Genomic DNA, 26,168 nt, shown 5'->3' with positions numbered 1-26,168 from the left:
GGCTTCCCACAGCCGAAGCATAATGAACTGTCTTTATGTCCTTTATCTCCTTTGATGTCTTTGAAGACATCTCTTTAGATAAAGCTACTCCATGCCTAAAAGATAAGAAACCTTTCTTGGAGTTTTGCATGCTAAACGAGCAAGGATTGTATGAAACTCGGGATAAGCACAACATTTTGTTTTCTTGCGATCCCTTATGTCTTTGATCCCAAGAATGTGTGCACATTTTCCTAAGTTCTTCATATCGAATTGTTTGGGCAACCATACCCTTACTTCTGACAAGACTTTGATATTGTTTCCAACTACCAAAAATGTTATCTACGTATAGTACAAGAAATACCACCACGTTTCCATCACACTTCTTGTATACACAAGACTCATTCGATTATTAAATAAATCCATAGGTCCGGATTACTTTATTAAATCGAATGTTCCAAGACCTTAAAGCTTTACTTCAGTCCATAGACTGATTAAGCTTACATACTAGATGCTCTTTGCCCTTTGCAATGAACCTCTCTGGTTGCTTTATATGGATGCATTCTTCAAGACTTCCATAAAGGAAAGCTGTCTTGTCATCCACTTACCAAATCTTATAATAGATAAAAGAATCCGAATAGACTTAAGCATGGCTACCGGTAAAAAGTTTCCTTTTTCCAACAAGCCTTGCTTTGAAAGTTTCTACCTTCCTGTCTATCCCTCTTTTCCTATTGTAGAATTATTTTCACTAAATGGCTTTTACACCATTTGGTGATTCTATAAGCTCCCAGAATCTATTAGAATACATATATTCTAATTTTATATTTATTGCTCTTTGCAAAGAAACTTTCTCTTTATCTTGGAGTGCTTCGTCATATGTCCGGGGATCAGATTCACGTCTACCGGCAACCAAGTCCAAAGACTCTCCCAAAGCATGAATCTTTTAGGTTGCCTAAGAACCCTCCCATTATGACGAGACACTTTCTGCAATTGTGTATCATTTGTGATACGTGTTGCAGTTTCTTGTGATATTTCATCTTGTACAGTTGGTACTAGATTAGACATATCCTTTATTATTTTCTTAAGAACAAATTTTCTTATGGGCTTATGGTTCATAGTATAGTCCTTTTCGGGCATTGGTGCCAACAATGACCTTCCGATTTTAAGGGCTACAAACCTCTTTTCATTTTTTTAGGATAACTCACAAACAAGTGAACTCATGTCCAACTTTTCAGTGTCTCTCACGTGCTAGACCACCCAAACCCAAATATGCTTCAGGCTAGGCTTACGCCCATTCTGTAATTCTGTGGGAGTAGAGAGTTCTGACTTAGAAGGTACTATGTTCACTTCCGTTTTCAGTGTATATCCTTAAAACGAATTTGGTAATAACTCATCATCATTCTAATTATTCCATAAGAGCCTTATACCTTCTTTCTACTATACCATTCAGTTGGGATGTACCAAGTGCAGTTAGTTGGGATTGAATCCCTACTTCTGATAAGTGACTCCTAAATTCTCCCAAGAGGCATTTGCTACTACGAACTCACCGTAGTGTCTCGATATTTTTACTTTGATATTTCTTCGCATCAGCTTCGTACTCTTTGAACTAATCAAAACACTTGGACTTGCGGTGTATCAAGTAAATCTATCTGTGTCTTAAATAGTTGTCTATAAAATAGACAAACTATTTGAAACTACCTCTTGTCTGGATAGTCATAGGACCACACAAATCAGAATGAACCAATTCCATTATATCTTTGGCTCCATATCCCTTAGATTTAAAAGCTTATCGGTTATTTTTCCTTCCAAGTAAGACTCTCAGGTTGGAAAGATTTCCACTACCAATGAACCCAAGAGTTCATTGATTACCAATAAATCCTACTCAAGTTAATATAACCTAGCCTTAGATGCCAAAGATATAATTGGTTCATTTCCGAAGGTTGCTTTCTCTTTAGAAGATGTGTTATTGCATCATGGGAGTTATTGAATTTATAAATTGTCAACCAATGTACCGGAATAGATAATTTTCCTATTTTTCTTGCTAACAAGTTTGTTATCAAAATAGACAGAATATCTATTCTTTGAATAGTTTAGAAACTGAAATAAATTTCTTTCTAAACTTGGTACTTAAAAACAATTTCTTAAAATCCATGTTTTATTCCTATCAAAGGATAAACATCTCCCACTACAACAGCTGCTACTTTTACAGCAATGCCCATGTGGACGGTGATTTATATAGTTGTCGGATTATTTGGAACCCCTGCAATGAATTGCAGACATAATTAGTGGTTCCTGTATCTACACACCAGGTACCGGTAGATAACACCACTAAATATGTTTCAACAATACACCGTTATTGTTCTAAGTTTTGTGAGGACAGTCTACCTTAATGTCCAAGTTTTCCAATCATTATAATTGGGACTACTAAGTCTATTCTATAGTATAACAACTAGGGGATTGACTAATCTTTGAAATCCTAAGAATCACAAAAATATTTGGTCAAGACCAACATCTCAAAATCTCCGTGAATTTTGTATGCCACGTTAGTGTGGACGTATACAAATTCTAAAAAGAGATTTTATCCATTAATTTTATTATATTGTCAACCTATGATAAATAAAATTAATAGTTGGTCTGTCTTTGATCAAATATATGGTCAAGACTCTAAATTTAAAATAATATTGATTCCTCAAACAATACTATTTAAATTTACCAACACCTCAAAATACCGTGAGTTTTGCATGCCTAGTTAGTGTGGACGTATACAAAATCAACATTTGTAAGAGGAGGGTTTTACCCATTGACTATCTTGTCAATATAACTTTTTGACAAATAAAATTACCTCAAACACCATGAATCTTGTATGCCACGTTAGTGTGGACGTATACAAATTCAAACATTTGTAAGAGGGGTTTATTAATTTTATTATCTTGCCAATCTAGTTTTATGACAATTCAATAGTTGGTTTCCCTTTGATCACACAAGTGATAGTAGTGACTCCGTTGGGGAGGATACTATTAAATGTGTCTAAGTGTATACCATTACTTGATACTAAGTCCATTAAATAGAATTGTGCCCCTTCAGTTGGAGAAGATCACACACATCCTAAATAACTTCCTATAACCATCCATTAAGGAAGTTTGATCTAGTGATCCGCAAACAAACTCATCCGTTGTGGAGGGAGGCACTCAGAGCCAACACACAAGCTTGTTGCATCACTTACAAACCAGTAATGGAGACCGTGGGATTAATATACTAATCCCTCTCCCACTTAGTTATTTAAGGTGAGGAATTTTAACCTAATCTAACATTCATCACATGCACACACACATCACAGTAAATATAGCAATAAATTTGGAAATTAATTTTCCAACTATTATGGCTTCTTCCCTCACTGTCCTCCGTGTGCTTCAACCCTAGCTGCTGCCATCTTTAGCCACCGCCATCAGGTCGAGTCGTCGCATCAATCTTGCTTCTTATTCCTCTGTGCCTCTGGTGCTCCAAAAGTACCACGCCTTGCAAGCATCCGATCTGTGACAAATATAGAATTTTACATACATCGATCCTATATTCCATAAAGGAATGTACATGTATTCTAGATCGAACAAAAATGTAAAAACCTAATAACTAATACAGCTCCTGCTGTATTTAATTACATGCAATCATGCACACACAATTAAATGCCCTTGACATATCCAAGGGTCCAATCACACACAATAAAAATATGTCATAATAGTTGGAGCCTGCAACCACAAAGTTAGCATATCCTACTATTATCCTGCCTAAATTATGTATGACATGTGCACAACCTAATTTGAAAACCAAACATACAGAGGCAAACCCTAGCTCTGATACCAATTGTTGGTTAGTCCTAGGAAAATCATACCGGTTCCATCGTACAAAAATTTTTTGTACAAGTGTCGAACCTTTCCTTAAATAACCTATTGTGTTCTTTAGAAGTTAAATTAAGAATCACAAACGGAACTTAACATCATTGATTCCAAATTTAACTTATCTGTTCTTAATGTTTTAGATTTGAATCGCAAGCGGAACTTAACACTATTGATTCAAATCTACCTAAGTTATTAATTCCATAAATATTAATTTCTAAAATTAGCTTCCAGGACTGCATGGCGAGGCACATGGCCTTCTTGGATATGGGAGCAACCACCACCGCCTAGGCAAAGCCTTTTAAGAAAAGCTAATATTTATTTCCTTAATTAACTCTAGGTTAACCAAAAAGAATAATCGAATCACAAATTTGAAAAAGAAGAAAACACAAACTCGAAAAAAAAACTATTTCGAAAACTCTAGAATCATATGCCTCTTGTGTTTGGTATTTCCATAAATAACTATACAAAGAAAACTAGTATGATGCGGAAAACAATTACTAGTTATAACTTTCTTTGTAAGCAAAAATAACCTCTTGATCTTCTACCGTATTCCTCTTCTAACCTCAGACGTTGTGTGGGCAACGATCTTCCGAGATGAGAACCACCAAGCACCTTCTTCTTCTTTGCAAGGTTCGGCCACCACAAGACTCCAAGAGAGGATGAGGTACGGCCACCACCACCAAGCTCCAAGGGATGCAAGAAACAAAACCACCTTTCTCTCCTTCTTCTCCTAGCTAGAACCGGCCACCATCAAGAGCTCCAAGAGGAGTTGCCGCCAGCCATAAGAAGAAGAGAAGAGGAAGAAGCTAGGGTCGGCCACCAAGGAGGAAAAGAGAGGAGAAGAATAATAGAGTTGTTCAACCATGAAGGCACCTCTACCCCCTCTTTTATAATCCTTGGTCTTGGCAAATAAGGAAATTTAAATAAAAACTTCCTTAATTCTTTTGCCATGAAAAAGAAAATTTATTTAATTAAAAAATAATTTCCTCCTCTTAAATATCATGGCCGGCCACTTCTAATTCCAAAACAAGGAAAGTTTAATTCACACAAGAATTAAAACTTCCTAATTTATTTCTAGAAATTTATAAAAATTTCTCCAATATTTTTTTCCCTTCACGGTGGATTGATAAAAAGGAAATTTAAAACTCCTCTGCTTTTAATTCCACGTGATCGGCCTTAGCATTGATCAACGTTGGTGATCGGCCTTAGCATTGATCAACGTTGGCAAGTTTCTTAATTTGCAATAAAAACGTGACTTGCTTAAACAAGCTTCTCATGTTGACTTAATTTGTAATCAAATACGTGAGTTACTTAAAGAAGCTTCTCATGTTGACTTAATTTGCAAGCAAAAATCGTGAGTTGCTTAAACAAAACTTCTCACATTGATATCTCAAAGCTTCTCAAGCTTCTCACATTGGCATCTCAAAATTTCTCACGTTGACACATCACAGTTTCTCACGTTGACACATCAACGTTGGGAAGCAAAATATTCATAAGCTTCCCGTGAGTTGCTGTTCTGTTCACGTTAATTTCAGCAATGTGAAGCAACATCAACAACATGAACTAGAAGATTCTTCACATCAACAACATGAACTAGAAGATGGACTTGGATGAATATAATTTTCTATATACAAGAGGCTACGATATGGACCGAGAGAAGGAATTGGTTTTAGTCTCCCGATGAAATTAAGCTTCCCGTGTTCACCCCGAACACACAACTTAATTCCATCAATAATAATTCATTCCACTAAAGAACTATTATTGAACTACCGCACCAATCCCAAATTACATTTTTGGGCTCCTTCTTATTATGAGTGTGTTAGTCTCCCTGTGTTTAAGATGTCGAATGTCCACTAATTAAGTGAGTTACTGACGACTCATTTAATTAATATCTTAGTCCAAGAGTAGTACCACTCAACCTTATCGTCATGTCAGACTAAGTCCACCTGCAGGGTTTAACATGGCAATCCTTATGAGCTACTCTTGGGGACATTATCAACCTAGATCACTAGGACACAGTTTCCTTCTATAATCAACAACACACACTATAAGTGATATCATTTCCCAACTTATCGGGCTTATTGATTTATCGAACTAAATCTCACCCATTGACAAATTAAAGAAATAAATATCAAATATATGTGCTTGTTATTATATTAGGATTAAGAGCACACACTTCCATAATAACTGAGGTATTTGTTCCTTTATAAAGTCAGTATAAAAGAAATGACCTCTAAATGGTCCTGCTCAATACACTCTAAGTGTACTAGTGTAATTATATAGTTAAGATAAACTAATACCTAATTACACTACGACCTTCCAATGGTTTGTTCCTTTCCATCTTGGTTGTGAGCTACTGTTTTTAATTTATAAAGAACCGATAACACGATCTTCTGTGTGTGACACCACACACTATGTTATCTTCAATATAAATTAATTGAACATCTACATTTGGTATATATAAATGTAGACACTTGACCAATGTGATTCTTATAAATGTTTATACAAAAGCTAGGCTTTTAGTATACACTCCAACACTTATTGGTTGAACGACAAGAAGAAAGACATTACGGAATTTGTAGCTAGATGTCTTGTCTGTCAACAGGTGAAGGCTGAGCACTAGAGACCTGTCGGATTTCTACAGAGGATTCCTATTCCTGGGTGGAAATGAGAACATATTACCATGGACTTTGTGGTGGGTTTATCTAGGACACGACGATGCCATGACGCGATTTGGGTAATCGTTGATCGATTAACCAAATCTGCGTACTTCTTAGTGATCCGGATAACTGATTCCCTGGATCGATTGACAGATCTGTATTGCCGGGAGATCATCAGAGTATATGGTGTCCCTTTGACTATTATTTCGGATAGAGACCCCCGGTTCACGTCTCGATTTTGGCAGAGTCTGCAGCAGGCCTTGGGCACTCAGCACCAGCTTTCCATCCGCAGACAGATGGACAGTCGGAGCGGACCATTCAGACTCTAAAGGACTTGCTGAGATCTTGTGTACTAGATTGGGGAGGCCCAGTTGTTGGGACCTCATAGGGCTCAGCATGACGCAGAGTTGGTCCGTACTATCAGATGGAGGATGTCAGAGGCGCAAGACCGCCAGAAGAGTTATGCTGATCGGAGACGCAGACCTTTGGAGTTCTCTATTGGTGATCATGTTTTTCTGCGAGTTTCACCATCAAAAGGGGTAAAGAGATTTGGCCTCCGAGGTAAGCTAGCTCTGCGATACATTGGCCCTTTCCAGATCATGGAGAGAATTGGAGCAGTAGCTTATCATCTAGCACTACCACCGTCTCTGGCAGGCGTCCATGACGTATTTCATGTATCTATGCTGAGGAGATACGTACTCGACCCGACAATGTGCTGACAAATATCTCAGTTCCCCTTCAGCCTGACACCACACATGAGGAGGTTCCGGTACGAATTTTGGATCAGAAAGAGCGTCAATTGTGGAACAAGACTATCCGGCTGGTTAAAGTCGGATGGCAGCATCATTTGGACGAGGAGACTACTTGGGAGCTCGAGGATACTATCCGAGCTCGATACCCCCATCTTTTCACTTGAGGTATGTGATTTAATTTACCGTTCAGCATTTATACTCTTTACCTGTTATTAGTATTTGCTGATGGTAGATAACGAAATTTGGGGAACAAATTTTTATTAGTGGGGGAGAATGTAAAATACCGAAAAAATGGTGAATAATGATAAGGGAATTTTCTGGAATATTTAGAAATTTTTCTAGATTTTTTCGGAGCTCGTATGGATCAGGTTACGAGGATAAAAACGGGGTCCGGAAAAGCCTGTTTGGACTACCCCATTTAAACGAGGAAAAGTTGAATTTATTTATTTGTTTTTGTTTTCTTTTTCCTTTTCTATATTTTTCCTTTTCCCCGTTTTCTTCCCCACGAGCCGTCCCTTGCCCTAAACCTCACGATGCCTTCTCCTCCCGTGCCCTAACCGGCGCCGCGACAGTTCCCCCTCTCCTCAGCCGTGGCCTAGGGTTTGTGGTAAATCCCTTTCTCTTCTCGTCTTCTCCCTCACCCTTCCAAGACACTGCCGGCCATAGGAGCCCTAGCGCCGGCCCTCCTTCTCCCTCTCGCGAGTTTTCTTCCTCACTGAGTCGTGCCCTAGCAGTGTTGTATTGTCGCGCCTTCTGGCGCCAACGGCTGGCGATGCCTTAGGGACCTCGGAGTCACAGCGTCTCTCTTTCGAGCTTATCGAGATGGGTGTCGCTCCATTTAATTGTCGTGATGCTGAGCCAAGATAAGGCGGCTTCGTATGATGATCGGAGCCCTAGTTCCGGTTCCTCACCGCAACACTAGTGCGTCGTGCTCGACTACTGTTTCCGTTCAGCTGATTCCTGGCGATCATCGGAGGTACCACTCCCGATCCCTCCTTTCTCGATTTATTTTGAATTGGTGCTACTTTGTGTAGATGCACTCCCAGAGATTGATGATTTTTGTCTTCTCATCTCTTGACCTTGCTGGCAGCCGAGTCTACTGTGCCCTAGTCTTGGATCCATCCTTCTGGTTGGCTCGCCATCACAGCTGCAGTTAGAGTTCATACAAGGGGAATTTATGGATTGGGACTAGTTCATCCCAATTTGGGTAAGTTTAGAATTAAATTCATTTATGTGTTGGATTGATTAACTATTTGTTGATGAGGAGATATGTGTCTGGAGAAATACATGATTGTATCAGAAACATTAGATTAATATTGTGATTAGCGGTGATGGGTTGGATTCATATGGTTCCTTATTAGCAGAATTGAATAGATTGTAATTAAGGATTTATGGATAAGAGTTGTGGAAGCTAATCATTAATTGAGGATAATTAATGATCGATTTGAATAGGATTTTTCCTGAGGGTTTGGATCTTTAGGTCCAATCACTTGTTGCTTATCTGTTAGCTAAATTGTATAATATATGATTTGCAGGATTTGGATTCGAGACGAGTGTCTCGACGAGGGATCTATTACCGAATTAGACCCTTCTATTTGAGGCGGGTACCTCTTGATTTATCTTTTATGATATTGTCAATTGGATATGCATAGTATTTTATAGCTACAAGCAATGATCATGTTTGCCTTTGGTATGTCACGGTTTGATACCCATAGCATGTTCTATTTTGTCGCTTGTTATGTATCCATGTTTATACCTCATGATTATTGCCATGAGTACCTTAGTTCCTAGAGTAAGTGACATACCATGCTTTACTGAGTTTAGGACTAGATTCTGGATTTTTTATTATCTGGCATGTGTACCTATATTTTTATATCATATCTGATCTGTGTACCTAGACCCTTTTGCTTTGATCCATGTATATTGTTGGTACATATTTTATGGAGGTGGATATGTTCAGGACCTAGGTTGTCATACCATAGAGGATCTGTATACCCTGGATCTGTGGATTTGACTTACTGGTACTTGGGTGCACATTTATATATATATATATGGATTGGTTCAGGATATTGTCATACTTAGTATCATGCACCATTCGCATGATTGCATGCTGCATGATAGTCTACTCCATTATTGTTGAGCACATCGCCAGTTACATCACTGTCGGAGCTCCGTTGGTCCGCTCATGGGTAGCGTGACGCAGCGTGGTAGCACGTTAGTTTGGCTCTGTCGGTGCTCCATTGGTCTGCTCATGAGTAGTGTGATGCAGCGTGGTAGCACGACAGGGATCTCTCCCCATCATGATATATCGGGAGATGAGAGCTTTGCACTCCCCCACTTATGATTTGGGGTAGGAGGACAAGTGTACTCCGACAGTATCCCGTCCACTCGGTGACTCATCAGGAGTAGTGACGTCAAAGTGCACGGTTGTCACAGCCCTACCCACTCGGTCTCACCGTTGTGTGTGAGATGGATGACTGGCGTCAGGGGTGACCATGTCATTGACATCATACGCATTGATGCATTTATTGCTTGTGCTTGCTGCATTTATTTGCTGCATTTGGTTGGATGCATATGTTTGACATGCATACAAGATTTATGACACTCTCGGTTTGATGACCCTTTTGTTCTGGATAGGAGTTCCTGGTGAGTACAGCTTCCTCAGTTACCTTTCAGTTTTACATTTTTCCTATTTATGATTAGGAAGCTGTATTCCACGTTTATTGCTGTTAGATATATCTTACTAGGCATGTCTATTGGTATTCGCTGAGTTGTTGAACTCACCCCCGTGGACACTATCTTTTTCAGGTACCAGGTTGTTGATAGAGTTGCTTGGAGTATCCTGCCTGCCAGTCCCCACGTCACATCAGAAGACATGTCTCTGCCTTTTTGTTTATTTTATCTTGGTATATGATATGTGTGTATTTGGCTTTGTGTGTTCCGGTTTTGTTCCGGAGTGTTGTGTTGTTGTTTGGTATAAGCCTAGCCGGCTAGCAGTGTTTTGTTTTATTTTGTATGAACTTGTCTTTATGTTTTTCCGCTGTGTTGGTTTTGATTACAGCCGAGTGGGCTAATAAAAATATATATAACTACGTGGTTGTTGTTATATTTGTCCAGCCGTGTAGGCTGAGATTATTAACTGCGTGGTTGTGTATATATTACAGCCGCATGTGGCTGATGTATATTGTGTCTGTAGAAATGCTTCAGATTGTCAGCCGTACAGGGGAGGTGTTGTCGAAATTTTCTTCGGACAGGGACTCCCCCGGGGCGTGACAGCTACACAACCATTCCTCATACCCTGTGCCACGGCAATGAAGAAAAAGGGAAACAAATTGCTACTACAATTATTCCTCATACCCTATGCTACAGTAGTGAAACAAAAAGGAAATAAATTGGGAAAAGGAAACAAAATAAATACCATTACTCATGCTCAGATTTAACAAATGAAATTCTGAAATTGAAACTACACAACACAACTAATGGATCAAAACCGCAATCCGAAACCTTCCAGAACTAGCTATCCATGCTATTTCAAATCCCTTCTCATCTTCTTAAAAACTCAAGGCAGAAAAACTTCTAAATCAACCATCTTCCTGATTAGTTCCACAGTAAGAAAGCAAAAGAAACCGAAGTGCTACTAATAAGGAAAAATTGTCACTGGAAACCTAAAATCGAAATTGTTCTTCATGCTCATTGCCTAGAACAACAAAAATCCGAATTCCAGCTACAAAGCCTGAGGTAAACAACCCACATACTTGAACTTTACCATTCATGATCCTTCATTGAAACCCACGGCAGCAACCCATAACAAAAACTTCCATGGCATGATTCGAAAACAAAAACAAGAAGCTAACATGAATCCGAAACTACTCACTACAGGTGAGGAAGCACATACATCGATTTCTTGGACTTACTACTGAAAAGAGAGCTTCTAGGGTTTCGGAGAAGCTCGCTGTTCAGCGATCTCTTTGCGTCTGTGTGCTCCCCTCGACGAGCCGGTCATGAATTTGTGAAGAACCCACGGAAACACCCTTGGCCGGCCGCCGGAGACGAAGCCTTAGCTCCGTTCTTCGGTTCTGCCCCAAGCAGGTCGCCGTCGCATGCGAGAGAAGGAGAGAAGAAGAAATTAGGTCACGGGCAAAATTCCCCTTCTCCTCTTATAACTCAAGTATTCTGTTATAAACTATTGCTTAAATAAATTTCGCCCGATATTTGCTCAGCACGGCCCGCTTGGGCGCTTGGCCATCGCGCTTCGCTTAAGACTTGGACCAGGTCGGAGGTTGCGAGTTCAAATCTCGGCCGAAACTCTTTTATACTTAATATTTTCTGTTTTCTATTACTGCTTAAGTTTATTTCACTATATATTTAATCAGCACGACCCTGCTGGGTTCCTGGTCATCCGAGACAACTTAAGGCTTTGCTTAATCGGAGGTCTCCGGTTATGGGTTTATATGGTTCTAATGAACCTACATTAGATTTTGGAAAATTAGCTAATCAATCGTATCCTGTGGCATTGGAAATAATATTATATTTTGGATTCCTTATTGCTTATGCCGTTAAATTGCCGATTATACCTCTACATACTTGGTTACCCGATACCCATGGAGAAGCACATTACAGTATATGTATGCTTCTGGCTGGAATCTTATTAAAAATGGGAGCATATGGACTTATTCGAATCAATATGGAATTATTATCCCATGCTCATTCCATATTTTCTCCCTGATTAGTAATAATAGGAACTATTCAAATAATCTATGCAGCTTCGACCTCTCTCGGTCAACATAATTTGAAAAAGAGAATAGCCTATTCTTCTATATCTCACATGGGTTTTACAATTATAGGAATTGGTTCCATAACTGGAATCGGGCTCAATGGTGCTATTTTACAAATACTCTCTCATGGATTTATTGGTGCTGCACTTTTTTTCTTGACGGGAACGACTTGTGATAGAATGGGTCTTGTTTATCTCGACGAAATGCCTCTTTATTTTTGCAACTTGTTTCTTTTGGTAAAAATACCAAACGAACTCCAAAAATTACATAAAAATACTCTAAAAATCTCTAGAATATTTCTAAAGCATTTCTAAATATTTTTAATTACTATTAGGACTCGGAATGAGGAAATTTGGGTTGTTACAATAGCAATATCGACAATACGAGATTTCAACCTATAACATGTAAGGACTACGGATAAAAAATATTTGTGCATGTTTCTAAATCAACCAATAATCCTAGAAGATAGTATTACAAATGTGGGCAACATCAATGGTAAAAATGGGTGACTACCGATACTAGTTCATCCTGTAAAATTGAAAGTAAACACAATGCTTCTCATGGACTTAATCCAGGGATAATCAAAGTACCGAAATTCATTTGGATATTAGTGATGGTGGACTTGATTCTCTTAGCGATAATCTTGATTTGGTTGTTAGTTCATCTGATTAGTGTTAAGTAATATTGGTGTTGTAATGTAACTGGCTAAATGTTTGTAATTCTGGATGCAAACTTAGTTTGTTAGTTTATATCTTTAAACATTGTTGAATAATATTGGTGTTGTAATTTCAACTTGTATATTGCTATAATTCCTTGCTCCGGCTGAATACTTGTTTTGCCATGAATCTTGATCAACTCTTGAAGACCCATCGGAGAAGATTTAAAGGAATGAAAGTGTTCTCCAAGGACTCTAGCCTCACTCCAACCTAAAAGAGATAATCATCTATCATTCTTTCGTGTTAGATTCACCACTTGAAGAATTTAAAGTTAGCCTCTGTCAATCAAAGCTTACAGGCATATATACATTCTAGATAACTACAATTGCTTTCCAACCTCGAAATTTTATCTATTGGTGCAATGTAAAAAGTGATAATATCATAAACCGAAGAAAAAGCAAGCAACATTAAAAAAATAAAACTTGATGTCCACACAATTACAAAAAAGAATATAAACAGTTTAATGAGTGTATTTATGGCTCAGTTCCTTCCATGCCAAAATGTTTTAGCAACTTTGTAGCAAGAAACTTGATATATAAGAAACCATACTGCAAACCCTCTAACACATGAAACACATGAAATCATTCTACTTTAGTTATGTTGAAATGTGCATAATTTAATTTACATACAACAATATAGGCTAGTGGACCCAAATGTTCTTATGGAATCAAACAATAAGTCCCAACCACAATTTTTGGATTACAAAATAATAATAAAAAATAGTTTTTTCTGGAGAATGATGATCGTCTCTCTAAGGTTAGAGAAATGTCATGACATAGTTGGATTGAGAGTGTTAGAGTATATACTAAAAGCCTAGCTTTTTGTAAATATTTATTTTGAAATAAAGAATCACATTGTCAAATGTCTACATTTATGCTAAGTGTAGTTGTTCAATTAATTTATATTGTAGATAACATGGTGTGTGGTGTCACACATAGAAGATAATGTTATCAGTTCTTTATAAATTATAAACAGTTGCTCACGACTAAGATGGATAGGAACAAACCATTGAAATAGTCGTAGTGTAATTTGGTATTAGTTTATCTTGACTATAAAATTATACTAGTACACTCAGAGTGTATTGAGCTGGACCATTTAACGTAAGTTCTTTTTATACTGACTGAATAAAAGAATAAGACCTTTGTTATTGTGGAAGTGTGTGCTCTTAATCCTGATATAATAACAAGTGCATATATCTAGTATTTATTTCTTTGACTTATCAATGGGTGAGATTTAGTTCGATAAATCAAGAGGCCTGATAAGTTGAGAAATGATATTATTTATAGTGTGTGTTGTTGATTATAGAAGGAAACTGTGTCCTAGTAATATAGGTTGATAATATCCCCAAGAGGAGCTCATAAGGATTGTCATGTAAACCCTGCAGGTGGACTTAGTCCAACATGATGATAAGGTTGAGTGGTACTACTCTTGGACTAAGATATTAATTAAAGTGAGTTGTCAGTAACTCATTTAATTAGTAGGCATTCAACATCTTAAACACAGGGAGATTAACATGCTTATGATAAGAAGGAGCCTAAAATGTAATTTGGGATTGGTGCGGTAGTTCAATAATAATTCTTTAATGGTATGAATTATTATTGATGAAATTAAGTTGGGTGTTCGGGGCGAACACCCAACTTAATTTCATCGGGAGACCAAAACCAATTCCTTCTCTCGGTCCCTATCGTAGCCTCTTATTTATAGAGAATTATATCCACCAAATACCACTTCCTACCACCCTTAGGTAGCCGGCCAAGCAAGCTTGGGCCGGCCAAGACAAAGGCTTAAGCTAAGTAGGGTGGCCGCCCATAGCTTAGAGCCCAAGCTTGGTGTGGCCGACCATATAAAATAAAAAGATTTTATTTTTTAAAATCTTTTCTTATGTGGAAGTCATGGTTTTAAAAGAGAGTTTAAAATTTAAATCTTTCCTTTTATAGTTTTCTATAAAAGATTAAGATGATGGTTTGATATCTTTCCTTATTTGTAATTAAAAGGAATATTTTAATTTTTGAGAAAACTTTCCTTTTATGTAACCATCCTCATGATTTTAAAAGAGAGTTTTAAAATTAAATCTTTCCTTTTATAGTTTCTACAAAAGATTAATAGAAAAGATTTGATATCTTTCCTTATTTCTAGATTGAAAAGAAGATTTTAATTTTGAGAAAACTTTCCTTCTTGTAATCATCCACATGTTTTAATAGAGAGATTTTAATTTATAAAAGTTTCCTTTTATAATCAACCATGAAGGGAATTTTTAAAGAGAAATTTTATTTTTAAAATTTCCGGAAACAAATAAGGAAGTTTTAATTTTGTGTTTAAAACTTGTCTTATTTAGAGCACTTGTAGGGGTCGGCATGAGAAGGGTTAAAAGGAATTTTTAAATAAATTTTCCTTATTAACCAATGGCAAGGAAAATAAGGGAATTTTAATAATAATTAAATTTCCTTATTTACCAAAATCAAGCAATATAAAAGAGAGGGTAGAGGTGCCTCACCTCATAACATCTCTTCTATTGTTTCTCTCTTCTCTTCCTTAGTGTGGCCGACCCTATACTCTTCCTTTTCTCTTCTTCTTTAGTGGTCGGTGCATCCCTCTCTTGGAGTTCTTGTGGTGGCAGGTTCTTGCTAGGAGAAGAAGGAGAGAAAGGAGGCTTTTGTTCTAGCATCTCTTGGAGCTTGAAGGTTGGTGGTCGAAACTTGCAAGAAGGAAGGTGTCTTGGTGGTTCTCATCTCGGTAGATCGTTGCCCACACAACGTTCAAGATAAGAAGAGGAATATGATAGAAGATCAAGAGGTTGTTGCTTATAAAGAAAAGTATAACTAGTAATTCTATTCCGCATCATACTAGTTTTCTTTGTATGGATTTTGAAATACCAAACACAAGAGGCTAGTGATTCTAGATTTTTGGATTTGTGATTCGAAGTTGTGTTTCTTTTATATTTTTCGATCTTGTGATTCGATTGTTCTTTTTGGTTAAACCTAGGGTTACTATAAGGAAATTAAATATTAAATTTCGTTGAAAGGCTTTGTATAGGAAGTGGTGGATGCTCCCATAACCAAGAAGGCCTAGTGCCTCACCATATTTAACTTGGAAGCTGATCTCTGAAATTAATATTTAATTGAATTTGTAACATGGGTTGATTTGGATCAATAATGTTAAGCATCGTTTACGATCCAAATCTAAACCACTAAGAATAGATAAGTTGAATTTGGAATCAATAATGTTAAGTTCCGTTTACAATTCCAAATTTAATTTTTAAAGAACACAATAGGTTGATAGAAAAGGTTTAGGACTTGTACAAAATTTTTGTACAGGGGAACTGGTACGATATTTCTAGTAGCAACCAACAATGAGAGTAGTATAAGATGCAGTAGCTCCACTGCCTACAAACATTTTAAAACATGATATCACTTGCTCCATCCTGTGGAAGTACTGTTGGTATCTGCCTTCAAGCTGAAATCAAATAGGTTTGTCCAAATCACAATTCTTGGATTACAAAATAATCAAACAAAAAGTAGTTTTGTTTAACCTTAAACTTCAAGAAAAGCATAGCTTATAAGGAGGGAGATCTTTTCCATTTCCATAAATAAAAACTTGTGCTTGTCACCTCAGATCATTCATAGCTGCAGCTATGATTTCAACAAATGAAGTTAACAAAATTTGTGAGACTCCTCACGGCGGAGAAAGTTGTATGATGTAAATTCAAGCAAAAAATATGTTATTTAAAACAACTTTTAACTAAATTTAAAACAACTTTCAATTGGAATCATTTAAATAGAAGTCTCAACTTTCAACTTTCTGAAATTAACTAAAACTTGAAGTTAGCATTTACTGAAATTATGAAAATGTGAAAAGTAAGCATCAAGTGGAATACTCACTTTCACTATTGTCCTATGATTGTCTTTCATGTTGCTGAGGTAAAATAACTTATTGAGACATCTCAAGGGAAAGATATTTACAAGGCTGAGCAGCAAATGCTTATACATCAAGGGGAAATCCTCAAAGACAAATACTACTTTGGATAAGAATAAAGTTGTTGAAAATAGTTTTATTGTGATGCTCAGTAAGGTAGAAAATGAATCTTATGTTATTCTAATATTCTTCTATTCCTTGGTATCTTCTGAAATTGTATGCTTATTGAATATTAGGTCATAATCATGATTTATTAGCTTGCACTCAATTTTCTAAAATTGATGTATACAAGAAAGCTTACTTAGTAAATAAAATATTAACTCTTTCCATCTCTTATACATGTGCATACATTCTAGGATGACAATGCGTTTAATGAAAGTTGATAATCTTATTTTTAATAAATTCTCAACCACAATTTACTATATAATTACTACAACGTAGTGGAAATGTGTGCTGATAATAATTCAAATAATATTTTTTACAGAATGAATTGTGTAATGTTCTTGGTTTCTTAATTGATTGTGTAACTACTTTTCCATGTACTATTGGATTAATACAGTGGCAATACATGATTAATTTATCAATATTTACTTTATTTAATGTATGCTTAATAGTATGTATTTCAAATAATTATTGACTTAGGTCAACCTCCAACTGTTAGGTTCCTCATATCCTTTCCATTTCCGTAAAAAAGAACAAACAAGTGTAATTCCAAAATTTTCACCAAATAACAAGAAGTATATTATATGCAAATACCTTAATACAAGAAATGTACTATACTAATCAAACATACAAATAAAGGAAATAGATGAATACAAACCTTAGATAATTATACCATCCTAGCACATGTTGTTAGAACATGTAATAATAAAGATAATTTATTAATTTTATTTACTCAATAAATAATAAACCAATATAATTTAACAAATTAAATCTTTGATAGTACCAGTTATAGATCCAAAATCAGGTTCATATGTGTTGTCAAAACTGATATGATTATTATCTTCAATTGATTTGTCATATACAAAATATAATAAAATAAATTTGTGTTTGCAAGAAAAAATATAATAAAAATACAAAATTAATCGACACATACCCTTACTACAAATTGGGATAGTTACACTTATCATGCAACACTCATCAATATCCGCATCCATGATAAAGCCTAGAATTTGAGGTTGATTTCTCCTTTGATGATTTTAATCTCTTCTCACATCCTTTAGTTCTTACCCTAGAATGATCAATAATACCAAGGCCCTCATCAATAGATTTCTTTCTTTGACTTCTATCACTGCATGCTCTATTAATGGACATCTCTTGAATTTTATTATAGATACAATCGAATTGTTCATTCAAGAAGGTTGTCCTCTCATTACTCAAAGATGCATCATCAACTAATACTTAAGTTTTATAGGATAACCTTGAATGCCTTGACATCAAATATCTATGTGAATCTGGATCATTAATGACATTTTGCTCCCCTAAAGCATATATTGCTCCAACTTTTTCATCTCGTGTCAATTGTTTGAGTATATACATATCAGGCAAATGAAACACTTGATGATATGAAAAAAAACTAACATATGGATGCATGGAATACCCTCAAACTCAAATTTCATGCAGCTACATGATATGTAGTCTCTTTGTTTGTTATACATGAACACTCTTGATTTTAAGGAAGGACTTTGAAATTTTATCACATGGTAAACCACTGAGAAAAACTCTTGTAAATGTCTGTTACACATAATAACTATAACTCTCGATCATTTCACTTTGAAAATTCAATCATTTCTTTTTTGTGTATAGCTTAACCATTTGAGTTTCTATTGGCCAGGTTATATTAATCTTAGGATGCTCATCTATATCAATATGGTCTGCAACTAACTCATTATGTCTTTGGTGTCGCAGTGCTCTATTAAAATGTGTGATAAAATCTATTAATGAATTTTTATTTGAGATATATTTCTTGAAAAATGCATGTGAGCTTTAAGATCTTTGACTACTTGACATTCATGCAGAAAATACATGACTAAAATATACTAGCACCCATCTATATCTCAATTCATACATCAAGGACAACCAATTATTTTTCTCTAAGTTAGCACACTTGATAATCTCTTCCTATGACTTCTCAAAATCATCAGGTATTGTAAAATTTACTATGACATTCTTTATGCTGTGATAGTGGTATCAAATAGTCAAAGGGTCTAATTTATCTAGGAGTTTCTTCAATATGTGTCATAAACAATATCAATGCACTGTTTGAGGGAAAACCTGTGTAATAGCTTTTGTCATAGTAGGATCCTGATCAGTGATGATAATGTTTAGTGTACCTTTAGGCATAGCTTTTAAGAACTTTGTAAGCAATCAAACAAAAGACTCAGTTTTCTTATCACTAAGAAACCCACAACAAAAAAGAATTATTTGATGATGATGATTAACTCCTACAAATGGTGCCAAAATCAAGTCATATTTATTGGTGTTATATGTCATATCAAATGCAACTGCATCACTAAATATACTATATGCCCTTCTTGATACATGATCAGCCCAAAAGCACCTACTGAATCTATTATCTGAATCAGTCTTATAATCAAAGAAAAAACTTGAATTCTTCTCTTGCTTAGATGTAAATAACTTGATCAGTATTTTAGCATCAATACCCTTTTGTTCATCCCTTAGATTTTCTCCAAGTTTCTAATATCAGTTTTTGTGTAACCTACAAACTCAGGGCCTCTATACTCAATCTCCAATAAATACATTTGTTGATAAGTTGGTATATTGGTCTCTGAAAACTGTTTTGTCAATGCTTTCTTGGCTGCCAAAACACTACGATGTGAACATAGCAAATGCACCTTTGATGGAATTGAGAGAGGATGATTATGGATTTCTCTGAAGTTACAGACAATCTAATCAGGTCTCATCTGTTTCTTGACAAATGCAATACTTGACTTACAACCCGTTCTAAATATGCCACGTGTTCTTTCCCTTATTAGTTGATTAGGGTTTAGATGTTTATTGTTCCACATAGATCTGTATGACATTCCTTAAAGCATACAATTTGTTTTCATGTTACTTTATTTGTCATCTTATTTTTCTTGCTCGTGCTATTCCTTGAAATAAATCCGGCTTTATAAGGAACTATAGCGCTAAACACGCAGAAAGCGCAGCAAAAAATAAGTTCCTTTCTAGAAGATCCATGAGAAGGAAAACCATATACTAAGTATTTGTTAAAGGGAGTTATACCTTTGGTGCATGAACACGAACTCTTGACAACTTGGATCTCAGAACGATCAAACATTCATGCCTCTTTCGGTATCCACACGAACAAGTCTTCCGTCTGTCTCACGAATTCAAGAAGTTGAGAAGCAAAACCACCTAAGATTGTGCTAACAACCACACTAGGAGGTTTTGACCGAGAGAGGGAGAGAGGAAGAAGAAGAGCAAGAACAAAATTCTCTTCTTGAAAATGAATCCAAAACCCCTTTTGTACTCATTCATGAAATTGCCTTAATGTCAATTGCCTTAATTGACATTAATATTTATCTTCATCCAATGCATCTAATACATGAGCAATTCAAAATTGACCACTTTCATCCAATGCATGATTAATTCTAAATTGAACACTCCTCGTCCTTTATGAATTCATTTTCATCAAATCAATCAATGAGTCTAATTCATTAATCATCAATCCAAATTGACTCAATGAGTTTAATTCAAATTGGACTCAATTTAATAGTTGGATCTAATTTAGTATAACTCAATGAGTCCAATTAGACTTAATCTAATGATCCATCGTATGAATGTTATGAACCACAAGTGCATGGTTACGTTGTCAGTAATACAAAAGATATCGAACCCACATGGACTGTTGATTAAGCACTAGTTAACTTCATACGATAAATTATCTAGATAATTGAACACTTGGTTGGAAAAGAGAGTAAGCGAAAGATTAAGGAGAAGGAGAGAGAGAAGGAATAAGAGAGTAGAGAAGGAGGTGGATGGTGAATGATAGATGTTAGGATTTCAGTTTTGTTATGATGCTAGTTAATATCCCTATGCATTGTTCATCTATCTAACTCCATGCTTACACTCATATAGGAATTCTAACTAAATCCTAGCACAACCCCGCGTAGATTGTACCATAGAGTCTACCCAAGCTCTACCATCATTAAGTAAAGAAGTAGCTCTAGAAAGTTCGTTAATGGGATACTCCTGTCACTAGGGTCCCTCGGTCATACAATCCTAGAGTGAACCAATTTACTTCCTAACAGTAGATTAATGCAATTAAGTAGAAGGGGTAACTTAGAAAGTCTGGTTAAAGGGTTGGCCTCTATCACAAGGCCCCCCCCCCCAGTTATACATTCCTAGATTACGTAAATCACTTCCTCACATTAATTTAGGAGAACCCTCTAAACTCTAATTAATCTCCCTAGTAAGAATCGATCCCTGTTTCAAAGAAACTCCGAAGAAAGTAAGAGATACCTTCTGCCACAAGGTCCCATGGTCTTACAATTCAAGGCTCTTTCTCTACATGGTGATCAAAACCCTATATCTATATGAATTGACCTCACACACATTTTGTCAAACACATATAAGGTACAACACACATAGAACATAACATAAACACTTCATAGAATAGGAAAATGTCCAAATATATTGTTCATACATCCACAATGACATCATAGCTACTTCCTACATCCTAGAGAAGAGAATGCTTATCCTTGAAGCGTGGCGTCCTCGGAGGTGTTCCCTTACTCCGGAGGTGGATGGATTGAAGAATGAAGCTTTTAGGGTTCCCCTGAGGGGGAGAACCCTTCTCCAAGGAATGAGGACAAACCCCAAGCCAAAGATTATTCAAAGAATGTGGTTCTTGACCCTTTTATGCCTCCTCCAAACTGCCCAGGAAAATCAGGATTACAGGGGTCCGGTAAACCAGATTTTTCATCCATTAAACTAGGTTTTCTCTTTATTCACCCTGAACTAAAGTTGTATCCCTTGAAATTATCTACAATTTGATATTTGGGTTGAGCTCTGGGTCCAACCGAGCCGAAAGTTATGGTGGAACAACGTTTGGTCTACAGTCTGAGCGGAGGCCTAGATGAACCCACAGCTAGGAAGCACGGTCATTCCTTTTAGCATAGGCACTCTGCTATCTCTCTGTTAGACTTGAAGAAAGTTGTAGATCTTGAAATTAGCTATGTTTCGGTATAAAGAATAGCCCGTAACTTCAACCGAATGCAAAGTTATGGCCATTTTACGATTGGTCAACAATCTGCCCAGAATTCAACACAACTCTATTTTGGTGTGGCACGACCTTAACTTCTCCACCACATGACCGTGTGGAATCCACACGGACGTGTGGAAAATACATGATCGTGTGGGTTCACACGACCGTGGTCTTTCTCAGCTCTAGAAGAATGGCATGACCTCTGGAAAAATGGCACGACCATGCCTTGCTTTGCCTCTAGAGGTTTGACACGACTGGTGCTTGTTTTACTTTGGGATGGCCACACGACTGTGTGGTTTCACACAACTTGGTTGCTAGATTTAACAAGTTACTTCAATATGCGTCTTTTGCATCATTTTTACTCCAAATCTTGACCTATCAATTAAAACAAGCAAAGAACAAATCTCCGAACAGAATATAATGAAAGTATGACATTATAATGAAATAGGGTGCAATAAACATAGATTATTCTAATAAAATACAAGTATATGTGCGTTAAAGTATGCATAAAAGTATATATAATCTACACACATCACACCTCCAAAATTAAACCTTTGCTTGCCCTTAAGTAAAAACTACAATCTAGATTCTAGTGGCTAAATAGTGCATCATAATGTCCAGCAAGTCAATCTAATCCTATCAAATGATTTCATTGATGAGCAAGATACAAAAGTTGTTTGAGTATAGCCTAAGAAATAGTTCTCTGTGCTTAATACAATAGTGACCTAAGTTTTTTAAGTTTCAATCCCTAAGCCTAGTCACGTCGTCATATAACTGTGTTCCTTGTGATTCTGGCAATAGGTACTTAGCTACCACACGCTTGGTTCATCCTCAATCTACCCATGGTCTCAAAGGCGTGCTCAATATCAAGAGAAACATAGCAGTTATTTCTCGAGTAACCTAACTCGGTCTCAAAGGGGTAACTTGCTAGTCTCCACTCACGACAACTATTTTTTTATATCCCTTATTCATTCATTTTTTTAATCATCATTTTTTATAAGTGATTGCAAGATGCAATACTTGAACCCAAATGCACATAAATGCAAATGTTGGGATATTTTATTTTTTTAAATGAGCCGATATGATTCAAGTCTCATCCAACAACCAAAATATAGTTTGAGAAATCACTATAGAAACACTGGTACTAATCAAGTTCTATGAATCATGATTATTTTCACAGTTATCTATCATCAAAATTAGGCAAAGTATAAAGAGATTCTACAATAAGACTAATACTTAAACTCTTATAGTAAAAACATTGTTCACTTCATGCTAATATAGATAGAAAAAGATAGATCACTAAACATACTAGCACTATAAGTAACCAATATACCACATGAAATCTAGAACAAGGGTGCTAGTGTTTTGTATTAAGGAACAAATAATCATGATGTGATGAATGATGCAACTAGTAAAAATTTTAACTAAAGCTAATGCATTTAATGCATCCCCCTAGACTTAAACTTTTTATTGTCCCAATAAAAAATAAAAACAATGTGGAGGAGATTTAAAGTAAGAGAAGTTACCAAATGATGTGTGTCAAATGACCACGTCATTAACTTCTCCATCCAGTAGTTGCACTCCTCCTAATCTTTGAATCCTATAAAAGAAGATAGATAAGAAAAATTAAGTACAGGATATGAGTTTATTATTAAGAGAGAAATGAAACTAGAAACAATTAAAGACATAAAAGAAAATAAGGAAGATGAACTTGGGCTGCCTCCTAAGAAGCACTTGTTTAAGGTTATTAGCTCAATCACCTCATTAGATTAATCAAAATCTCATTCTTGGAGGGGTAAGATATTTCAACACCTTCCTACTAAGGAGGATCACTGACTTCATTTGCATTCTTAAGTTAATCTACCTCAGTACATTCATCATTTGAAAATTTAATTTTACCATAATACCCTGTAAACCATGGAGGTAGATTTGAAAATTTATAACTCATGTCATTAACATTATAATACTCATCTGAAGAGTCCTCATCTTTATATGCATCTATAAATCTACACTTAACCATATAAGAATCACATAATTTGCTAAAATCTTTGGTTTTATTGGCCCCCACTAACCTTTGAGCTTATGGAGGAGGTCCAACTTGTTTGTCTAGTATTGGTGTGATCAACTATTGAGGGAAAGGTACTGTGACCTTTGGGCACTTTCTAGAGTAATAGAACTGAGTTCTTGTGGTCTTCTATTGTTCATCTCCTCAATTCTATACAAGTCCTTCTCTAGAAGTTCTTCATGATTTTTGTCACTTCTCAACTTAATATCATTATACTGTTCACTAGACCTTGTCTGGGTAGGAGGGAGGTCGTGTTTGAACCATTTTGAAATAATGCTATCAATCTTTACCTCCAACTGTTTGAACCCCTTATTCTGTGACTTGTGATTTTCCAAAATCTTGGAAGGTTGAATTGCATTTTGTTTGATAGGCTCTTTTGCCTTCATAGCTTGCACTTCTAAAGTTCTCGAGGAAAATTCCATCCAACTTTTATCTGACCATTCTTGGAGATTCAATGTCACTTGATCAATTAATATATATGTTTCATCCATACTTTTGTTCATAAAAGAACCTCCAGCAGATGAATCTAATAATAACTTATTTGGAAAAGAAATTCCGATGTAGAATATGTGCAATTGCATCCATCTTTCTAAACCATGGTGGGGACACTATCTTAATAAACCTTTGAATTTGTCTCATGCTTCAAATAATGATTCTCCATCTGCTTGAGTAAAATTTGTGATGCAATTCCTCATGGAAACCATTCTACTTGGAGGGAAAAAGTGTTTTAGAAATTACTACTCTAATTGTTCCCAACTTGTAATGCTTTGAGGACGGAGAGAATATAACCAAGTCATTACTTTATCCTTGATACTGAAAGGAAATGTCATCAATCAAACTGTATCCACTGACACTCCTTCACAGTTCATCATATCACAAAGTTATAGAAATGTCTCAAGGTGTAGATAAGGGCTTTCTGATACTTCTCCTCTAAATTTGTGACCTTGTATCATAGCAATTATCTCTAGGTCTAGCTGGAAAGTATTTGCTTCAATATAAGGCTACACAATGGGAGATATGAATCTAGCATAAATGGGTGTAGAAAAGTCTCTTAAAGGCCTGCATGACATGTTAGTGCTTATGGTATCTAAAAAAATTATGAGAAAAACAAAAATGTAGAATTAAGAACAAGAAAGAAAATGCAGAATTAAAAATAAAAAAGAAAATGTAAAAATTAAGGAAAGGAAAAAAAACTGAACTATAAACTAATAACAAGAAAAGTAAATGCAGAATTTAAATTGCAAGAAAGAAATGTGCAGAAATAAAAATAGATAAATAAATAAAAAATCTATTAAAAAATCTAGAGTAACTCATATGATAATCAACTAATGTTAATCAGAAACAGTCCCCAGCAATGATGTCAAAAACTTGTTACGAACCGCAAGTGCACGTTTACGTCGTTAGTAATATAAAAGATATCGAACCCACAGGGACTGTTGATTAAGCACTAGTTAACTACGTACGACGAATTATCTAGACAATTGAACATTTGGTTGGAAAAGAGAGTAAGAGAAAGATTAAAGAGAAGGAGAGAGAGAAGGAATAAGAGAGTAGAGAAGGAGGTGGATGGTGAATAATAGATGCTAGGCTTTAAGTTTCATTATGATGCTAGTTACTGTCCCTATGCATTGTTCATCTACCTAATTCCATGCTTATACTTGTTGGAACCACAAGGTTGTTTTGGTGTGATCAACAAGTTAAGTTAGGTCCTGTGTGTTTTTAACCTTGTGTCTAAGTGTGCAGGAACTTAGGAGCACAGGTAGTCGAGTGGAAGACGTAGCTAGTGAGAAGGATGGCACACGGTGCGTCCGAGGGACGAGGCACTACGGAAGAGTACGCCGGCGGACGAGAAGGAAGTGTGCGGTGGTTCCGAGGGACGAAAAGCCGGAGCAGAAGATTGCTCGAGGAGCAAGAGATGCAGCTAGCGAGAAGGTCTGCACAGGGTGCGACCGAGGGACGAAGACTGCGGATGAGTACACTGGCGGATGAGAAGGAAGCACGCGGCGATTCCGAGGGACAAGAAACTGAAGTGGAAGCATGCTCGGGAAGACCAGAAGTTGGGTTCGAGTGAGCTCTATTGAGGATGACAGAGATCATCCAAGCGAGCGAAGACTTGGTCTGAGGCTAATGGAGCCGGAGTAGAAGACCCGGGCTGGAAAAAGTCAATGGGGTTGACTTTCCCTCCGGGG

General features: G+C 36.4%; 1 non-coding gene and 1 pseudogene across 1 annotated transcript; both read left to right on the top strand.

Moving 5' to 3' along the window:
* Positions 1-11,722: 11,722 nt before the first annotated feature.
* On the top strand, positions 11,723-12,728 carry LOC121972403 (annotated as a pseudogene).
* Positions 12,729-24,570: 11,842 nt separating this feature from the next.
* On the top strand, positions 24,571-24,674 carry LOC121973990. The gene has a single exon (XR_006109881.1). It is a non-coding gene; the product is annotated as a small nucleolar RNA R71 (small nucleolar RNA).
* Positions 24,675-26,168: the final 1,494 nt, after the last annotated feature.

Source organism: Zingiber officinale, chromosome 4A (genome assembly GCF_018446385.1).
Source record: "Zingiber officinale cultivar Zhangliang chromosome 4A, Zo_v1.1, whole genome shotgun sequence".
Classification (NCBI taxonomy): Eukaryota; Viridiplantae; Streptophyta; class Magnoliopsida; order Zingiberales; family Zingiberaceae; genus Zingiber; species Zingiber officinale.
Note: the sequence above shows the minus strand (reverse complement) of the source record. Positions and strands in the feature narration are given on the sequence as shown.